The following is an 8,937-nucleotide window of genomic DNA, read 5'->3' as shown; positions in this document are numbered from 1 at the left end:
TATACTGTTTTCAGTCTCCAAATGAATTTAGTGATTCAGAAGGATTAAATACTTTAGATAGAGTATTCAGCCTCCAAATGAATGAAGTTATTAGAGACCTTAGTTACAGTATTCTTTTTCTGAGTGAACAAGCTGTTAAAGAGCTTAATTGCAGTATTCAGTTTCTGACTGAATAAAGTTACCAAGAGTATTAGTTACATATTAAGCACACCTGATCTTACAGTGCTCAGGGTGAGCTATTGTGATCAATCACTGTCCATCCTTGTCATTCCTGTGTCGTCTGTGGTCGACAGTTGGACTGTTAACACTCCAGAGGTCACAATGATGAAACTTGGTCAGAATATTACCCTACAGGTTTATCGCTGGGTCATCTGGGTCAAAAACTAGATCACTAGGTCAATTAATAGGAAAACCTTGTCAACAATCTAGAGGTTACATTTTTAGCTCTACTATATGAAGTATATGGCGAGCTATCCTATAACCTATACTGTGTTGGTGCGCCGTAAAACCCAAATAAATAAATAAATGAATACTTGACATTGGCGTCCGCATCAGCGTCTGTTCTTCGTCCACATCTTGGTTAAAGTTTTAGTGCACTTTCTCTTTATCTCTCTAATAACGTGATGGATCTGCTTCAAACTTAACCTAGTTATTCCTCATCAACACCAACATCATATTGCACAAGGGCCATTACTCTCAAACCAATATTTCATGAATTATCCCCCCTTTTACTTAGAATTTCGGGTGAAATTTTTGGTGCACAATCACGCTATCTCAGTTATTACCAAATGAATTTAATTCAAACTTAGAATATTTGTTCCACATCATATGACACAATGTACTTAACTCTGGCAACAATTTTTCATGAATTATGTCCCCTTTTTACTTAGAAATTTAGATAAATTTTGATGCATTTTCACTATATCTCTGTTATTAGCTCACCTGTCACATAGTGACAAGGTGAGCTTTTGTGATCACGCAGCGTCCGTCGTCTGTGCGTCCGTCCGTCCGTCCGTCCGTAAACTTTTGCTTGTGACCACTCTAGAGGTCACATTTTTCGTGGGATCTTTATAAAAGTTGGTCAGAATGTTCATCTTGATGATATCTAGGTCAAGTTCGAAACTGGGTCATGTGCCATCAAAAACTAGGTCAGTAGGTCTAAAAATAGAAAAACCTTGTGACCTCTCTAGAGGCCATATATTTCAAAAGATCTTCATGAAAATTTGTCAGAATGTTGACCTTGATGATATCTAGGTCAAGTTCGAAACTGGGTCACATGCCATCAAAAACTAGGTCAGTAGGTCTAAAAATAGAAAAACCTTGTGACCTCTCTAGAGGCCATATTTTTCATGAGATCTTCATGAATATTGGTCAGAATGTTCACCTTGATGATATCTAGGTCAAGTTCGAAACTGGGTCAAGTGGGGCCAAAAACTAGGTCATTAGGTCTAAAAATAGAAAAACCTTGTGACCTCTCTAGAGGCCATATTTTTCAATGGATCTTCATGAAAATTGGTCAGAATGTTCACCTTGATTATATCTAGGTCAAGTTCGAAACTGGGTCACGTTGGTTTAAAAACTAGGTCAGTAGATGTAAAAATAGAAAAACCTTGTGACCTCTCTAGAGGCCATATTTTACATGAGATCTTCAAGAATATTGGTCAGAATGTTCACCTTGATGATATCTAGGTCAAGTTCGAAACTGGGTCACGTGGGGTCAAAAACTAGGTCAGTAGGTCTAAAAATAGACAAACCTTGTGACCTCTCTAGAGGCCATATTTCTCAATGGATCTTCATGAAAATTGGTCAGAATGTTCACCTTGATGATATCTAGGTCAAGTTCGAAACTGGGTCACGTGCGGTCAAAAACTAGGTCAGTTGGTCTAAAAGTAGAAAAACCTTTTGACCTCTCTAGAGGCCATATTTTTCAATGGATCTTCATGAAAATTGGTCAGAATGTTTACCTTGATGATATCTAGGTCAAGTTCGAAACTGGGTCATGTGGGGTTAAAAACTAGGTCAGTAGATCTAAAAATAGAAAAAAATTGTGACCTCTCTAGAGGCCATATTTTTCATGAGATCTTCATGAATATTGGTCAGTATGTTCACCTTGATGATATCTAGGTCAAGTTCAAAACTGGGTCACGTGGGATCAAAAACTAGGTCAGTAGGTCTAAAAATAGAAAAACCTTGTGACCTCTCTAGAGACCATATTTCTCAATGGATCTTCATGAAAATGGGTGAGAATGTTCACCTTGATGATATCTAGGTCAAGTTTAAAAGTGGGTCACGTGCCTTCAAAAACTAGGTCATTAGGTCAAATAATAGAAAAACCTTGTGACCGCTCTAGAGGCCATATTTTTCAATGGATCTTCATGAAAATTGGTCAGAATTTTTTATCTTGATGATATCTAGGTCACTTGTGCTCAAAAACTAGGTCACTGTGTCAAATAATAGAAATAACGACGTCATACTCAGTTCAACACTGGGTCATGTGGGGATAGGTGAGCGATTCAGGACCATCATGGTCCTCTTGTTACCACATGGATTTGATTCATACTTAAAATAATTGTTTCACATCATCACCCAAATCATATGACACTAGGGCCATAACTCTTGCATCAATATTTCATGAATTATGTCCCCTTCTAACTTAGATTTCAGGTCAAAGTTTTGATGCACTTTCACATTATCTCTGTTATTACTGATGGATTTGACTCAAACTTGAAACAGTTGTTCCACATCATCACCCACATCGTATGACACAAGTGCCATAACTTTTGCACCAATATTTCACGAATTATGCCCCCTCTTTAATTCAGATTAATTTTTGTGCACTTTCACTACATCTTTGTTATAACTTAATGAATTTCATCATGTGACACAAGGTCTATAACTCTGGTAGCAGTACATGTATGTTATGAGTTATATGCTCTCTTTACTTAGAATTTCAGGTTAGTGTTTTGATTGCACTTTTGCTCTATCTCAGTTATTTTACTAAATAAATTTGATTCAAGCTTAAAATAGTTGTCACTCACCATAAGCCACATAATATGACACATGGTGCATTACTCTTGCAGAAAGTTTCCATGAATTATGGCCCTTTTATACTTGGTAAATGTTTGATACTTTGATTTACTTTATCTCTATTATTACTAAATACATTTGAAACTGTACAGTCTCTTCATTCTCATTAGGGTCATTAAACACTGCAGTGGCAGCTCCAGCTTCCTCAGATGTGCCCAGTTTCACTATCCAGTTACTGCGACAGCTCTTGTTTACCTCACCAATATGAGCTTTTGTCAAAATTTTTGTGTCTATGAAATCTAGAATAAGTTTAAAATTGGGTTATCTGAGGTGAAAAGCGACGTCACTAGGACAAACCACTGAAATGCCTTTTTAACACTAGAGGGTACATTTTCTGTTTGATCTTCTGGAAACTTTGTCAGAATATTTGTCTCGATGATATATAGGTCAGTTACAAAACTGGATCACCTGAGATCAAAAACTGGGTCACTAGGTCAAATCATAGAAAATCTTTGTTAACTTTGTAAACTTTCAACTTGATCACCATAAATCTTTGTCAGAATGTTTATCTGTATCAAGTCTAGGTTAAGTTCACAACTTGGTTACCGAGGTCTTAAAATAGGTCACTAGATCAAATCATAGAAAAACATTGTTCACACTCTTAAGAGGAAACATTTACTACTTGCTCTTCATAGAATGTCAGAATGTTTGTCTCTCTGAAATCTAAGTCGGATTCATAACTGGGTTACATGAGGTCTTAACCGAGGTCACTAGCTCGAATCGTACAAAACATTTGTTAACTCTCTAGAGGCCACATTTTCTACTTGGTTTTCATAAAACTTTGTCAGAATGTTCTATGAAATCTAGGTCAAGTTCAAAATTTGATTATCTAGGTCAAAAACTATGTCACTAGGTCGGATCATAGAAAGACATTGTTAACACTCAAAAGGCTGCATTTACTACCTAATCTTCACAAGACTTGGTAGGAATGTCTTTTTAAAATCGAGGATAAATTTGTAACTGGGTCGTTTGGGAAAAACTAGGTCAATAGCTCAAATCATTGAACTTAAGAGGCCACTTTTTCATCATGATCTTTATAAATCTTTGTCCAAATATTTGTCTGTATGAAATCTAGGCCAAGATCCAAAGTTGGATACCTGAGGTCAAAAACAATATCATTAGGTCAAATCATTGAAAAACTTAGTTAATGATCTACCTGATTTAATGAGCTTGAGTTCTTTTAATGATATAGTTTGGTATCTTTACCTCTCCCATAACTCTTTCAACTCCCACATCCCCATTGGAAAGTAATGTGAAAGTTTAATTACTTAGTCTAAAATGAATAAATAAGTTTTTAAACAAATGTATTAATCAAAGACATTAATTTTGTTACATTGGGTTCAGATTAGGGTTTAATTGAAAGAATAAGTATAGCATGGGTGATTAATTGCGGTTCTTGAAGTTTACTTTTTCTCTGGCTAGAAAACCCATAACAGCAATTTCCCAGTGATTTCGTAATCTTGTTAGGCAATTTCCCAGTGATTTCCTAATCTTAGGCAATTTCTCTGTGATTCTGTAACCTTGTAAGCAATTTCCCTGTGATTCCGTAATCTTGTAGGCAATTGCCCTGTGATTTCATAATTTTGTTCGACAATTTCTTTTTGTTTTGGGCCTACTTTGCAAATGCATGGCTCTGAGGCTGTTTGTGGTGCTCTGGGCTTCAGAGAATGGGCTTCAGAGAAATCTACCCTTACCTATTATCTTGTGATTTCCTAATCCTGATTGGCATTTTCCTTGTAATTATGTACTGGTACTGATGATAAACCCGAACAGAAAATGAGGTTTTTTACCTGTAACTTTTTTATTTCTGCAAATTGAAATCAGTGGTCAATATCAAAATAAAGCTTAACCTTTGCTGAAAACTTTACATAATTCAAATTTATATTTAGTAAGCAAACTCACACGAAGTGAGGGCCTGAAAGGGGTATGTAAAAAGGGGACTTTATGAACATTGACTGATGATAAATTTGAACCCTTTGTCATTTACAAAATTTTCTTGGTATTATTATATTGAAACTCCCCAAAAAGCTGCAACAGTCATTCCTGATCAAGCAATGAAAAGTTAACAAATGTCAGGCCTTCATGTTTCGACAGTGAGCAGGCGCAAAAAAACACCCTCTTCCCGAGTAATTTTGGATAAATATTTTTTATACAAATTTATGTAAGTCATTTATTTATACAGAATATTTACCAATTTTGTTTTTGTTTACACCAGTTGGTGTTGTTAGTGGAAACTATTAGATGGTGTGTTCAATTTTATAAATAACCGATTGCAATCGAATATTTCCAGTGTGTTCGACTTTATCATCTGTCCGGGTTTATCATCAGTACCAGTAATCTTGTTAGGCAATTTCCCTGTGATTTTGTAATCTTGTTAGGCAATTTCCCTGTGATTTTGTAATCCTGTTAGGCAATTTCCCTGTGATTTTGTAATCCTGTTAGGCAATTTCCCTGTGATTTTGTAATCATGTTAGGCAATTTCTGTGTGATTTTGTAATCTTGTTAGGTAATTTCTGTGTGATTTCGTAATCTTGTTAGGTAATCTTGATAAGCAATTTCCTGTAATTTTCTAATCTTGTGAGGTAGTTTCCGTGTGATTTCATAATCATGTTAGGCAATTTCTATATGATTTCCTAATCATGTTGGCCAATTTCCGTGTGATTTCCTGGTCTAGTTAGGCAATTTCCTTCTGATTTCCTAATCTTGTTAGGCAATTTCCGTGTGATTTCGTAATCTTGTTAGGCAATTTCCCTGTGATTTCGTAATCTTGTAAGGCAATTTCCTTGTGATTTCATAATCTTGTATGGCAATTTCCCTGTGATTTCGTAATCTTGTTAGGCAATTTCTGTGTGATTTCCTAACGTTGTTAGGCAATTACTGTGTTATTTTGTAATCTTATTAGGCAATTTCCTATGATTTCATAATCATGTTAGGCAATTTCTGTGTGATTTGCTACTCTTGTTAGGTGATTTCCATGTGATTTCCTAATATTGTTAGGCAATTTCTGTGTGATTTCATAATCTTGTTAGGTAATTTCCTTGTGGTTTCCTAATCTTGTTAGCATTTGATTTCCTAATCTTTTAAGGTAATTTCTTGTGTGGTTTCCTAATCTTGTTAGGTAATTTCCTATGATTTCCTAATCTTGTTAGGCAATTTGTGTGTGATTTCCCAATTTCCCTGTGATTTTGTAACCTTTTTGGCAGTTCAGAATTCTTCACAGGTAGCACATAACTTTCCATAACAGTTGAAGAATGCCTAAATTGCAGATCATTTTAATCAAACTCTTGTTTTGATTTTTCACAGGCTTTTCTTCCATTTTCCCAGTTTCTAAATGAACAAGAGGGTCATGATGACCCTGGATCGCTCACCTGAGTAATATGAGCCACATGTTTCAAATGTCAAACTGATGCTAAAATATTAAGGAAGTAGGTCGCATTTATGGTCACTGAAAGTCAGTTTTAAGATTGGTGTGCAAAACTGTATATGTCTTCCAAATTTCAAGGCTGTATCTTAAAAAACAAGAAAGTAGGTCAAGGTCACAGTCAAGTGACCCCTAATTACTTGGGGTCATTAGGTAAATTCAGCCTAGGAAATATGATCAGATAATTTTTTAAGTATTTTTCCTATATAACTCGTATACAAGTGTCACCCGGGGTGGGGCCTCTTTTCACCTCTGGGGCATAATTTGAACAATCTTGTTAGAGAACCACTAGGCAATGCTATATACCATATATCAAATTGAACTTTCAGACAAGAAGATTTTTATAAAGTTTTTTTTCCTTCATCAGTCTATGCAAAACTTGGGACCCCAAGGGCAGGGCCTCTTCACCCCAGGGTAATAATTTGAACAATCTTGGTAGAGGACCACAAGGCAACCCAGCTAGCAAGCATACATGGGACCCATGTGGGACCCATATGGGTTCCCATATGGGACCTATATGGGCTACCCACATGGGACCCAGATGGGTTTTGCAAACCATTTTGGCATGGGTCCCATATGGGATATACTATATGGGACCAATGTGGGCCCCTTATGGGTCCCAGATCTTATAACCCATGTGGGACCTTTCTGGGTCCCATGTCGTATATATAGTACGGGCCATTTAGGGGCGTTCTGGAATTGTATGGGTCTTATTGATTGATTGATATTGTCAACAGTCTGAAACATTGTAGCTGCACATGTAGTTGTTTCAGAATCATTATGGACCTTTTTATCTTGATCTATTGCATTTCCAACTCATTTCATCAGATTCTTTGTAAAGGCATTCTGTAAAGTAGAAAAAATAATGTCAGTCTGAGCATTTGTCCATGAAAATTAAGACTATTTGCAAAAAAGTAAGTCGTAATTTATAGCTTTAATATCACCTGAAATATATTATTCGAGTTTTTTTATAATTATCATTCGATCATCATTTTCCCGTAAATTAAATAGAAATGCAAAAACAGTTTTGATAAATAATGTACTGATTAAACATTTAATGGAAGCATTTAAACTATTATCAACACTTTCTGAGATGTTTTCTCTAAGTTTGTAGTATGAGATATTTTTAAGGAAGTAGAATGCAGATTAAAAAAAGGCTAATGATGTTAAAATAGATATCTTATAAATACGTCAAGTTATTGACGAATAATTATAAAATTATTATGTTATAATAATGTTTAAAATATTGTACTCACTTTTTCTACATCGGTTTCTTTCTGTACATAATGAATAAACTTGTTCTGTATTGCAGCTTAAACCTCAATCAAATTAACTGAATAGTGTGTAAACCATTGGCGTGACTAATAGATAACATGTGTAGAGAGAGATGGACCCTTAGTTACCATGGTTACAAACATGTATTATAAATGTTCCCAATGTCCAGTATAGCTTTCCTGAATATTTTAAAATGAATGAATGTTATTATTAAAAAGTAATTACACGATTTCGAAATAGCTTAGACAACAGTCGAATTTTAATAACAATTAGGAATAATTTCGGAAGTGCAAAAAAAAACCCCAACATTTACTAGTATTAGTCCATTTTCATGATTTTGTAAGCCTAGTAATTTTATTTTGAAAATACAATAAAAATGCTATAACCGTTTTTTCTTTATGAAGTAAAAAATTATCAAACCTTCGATCTAACATACCGGTATGTCTAATAGCATAGTTTTTTCTAACAGTTTATATTGTAAATGTTATTGCAGCTAAGAAGAACGAAAACTTGCATTTTCTTATAGACAGAGACGGCTTTAAAACGTCTTTTAAAAGTTGTCTTTATTTCGTAGGTAAAACAACGAAAAAGAACGTCTTTTTTCTGTTCACAGATGACATGACCATAAAACAACCAAATAAAGACGTCTTCAAGACGTCTTTTGTTTGCTGGGATGGGACCCATATGGGACCCTTCTGGGAAACATATTTTTGAGACCAGAGAAATGTACATGTATTAGAATTCAAAGAAAACATAGAAAAAAGGATTGTTATACTAGTGACAGCACTTATAGTCTTAAAGTCAAGATGTTGCTGTATCGCTTCAATGGGTCCCATGTGGCTCTGATGTGTGCAAATACTTACAATATGGGACCAAGATGGGACCATTCTGGGAAAGGTGTTTCTTTTTGAGAGAAAAGAAAACGTAGAGAAAACGTCAGAGAAACCATAAAAAACTAATTTCTATGCTAGATACAGCACTTTTAAACTTAAAATGAATGCATTGGTATATCCATCGCTGAGTTATTGTATATGGGTCCCATATGGGCAAATACTTACAATATGGGACCCAGATGGGACCCTTCTTGGAAACATGTTTCTTCTGATACTTCAAAAAATGTACAAATTTTCGAAGAAAACTTAAAATATGAACTT

This window comes from Mercenaria mercenaria, chromosome 13, assembly GCF_021730395.1.
Source record: "Mercenaria mercenaria strain notata chromosome 13, MADL_Memer_1, whole genome shotgun sequence".
In the NCBI taxonomy this organism is placed as follows: Eukaryota; Metazoa; Mollusca; class Bivalvia; order Venerida; family Veneridae; genus Mercenaria; species Mercenaria mercenaria.
The sequence above is the reverse complement of the archived record's forward strand: the minus strand, read 5'-3'. Positions refer to the sequence as shown.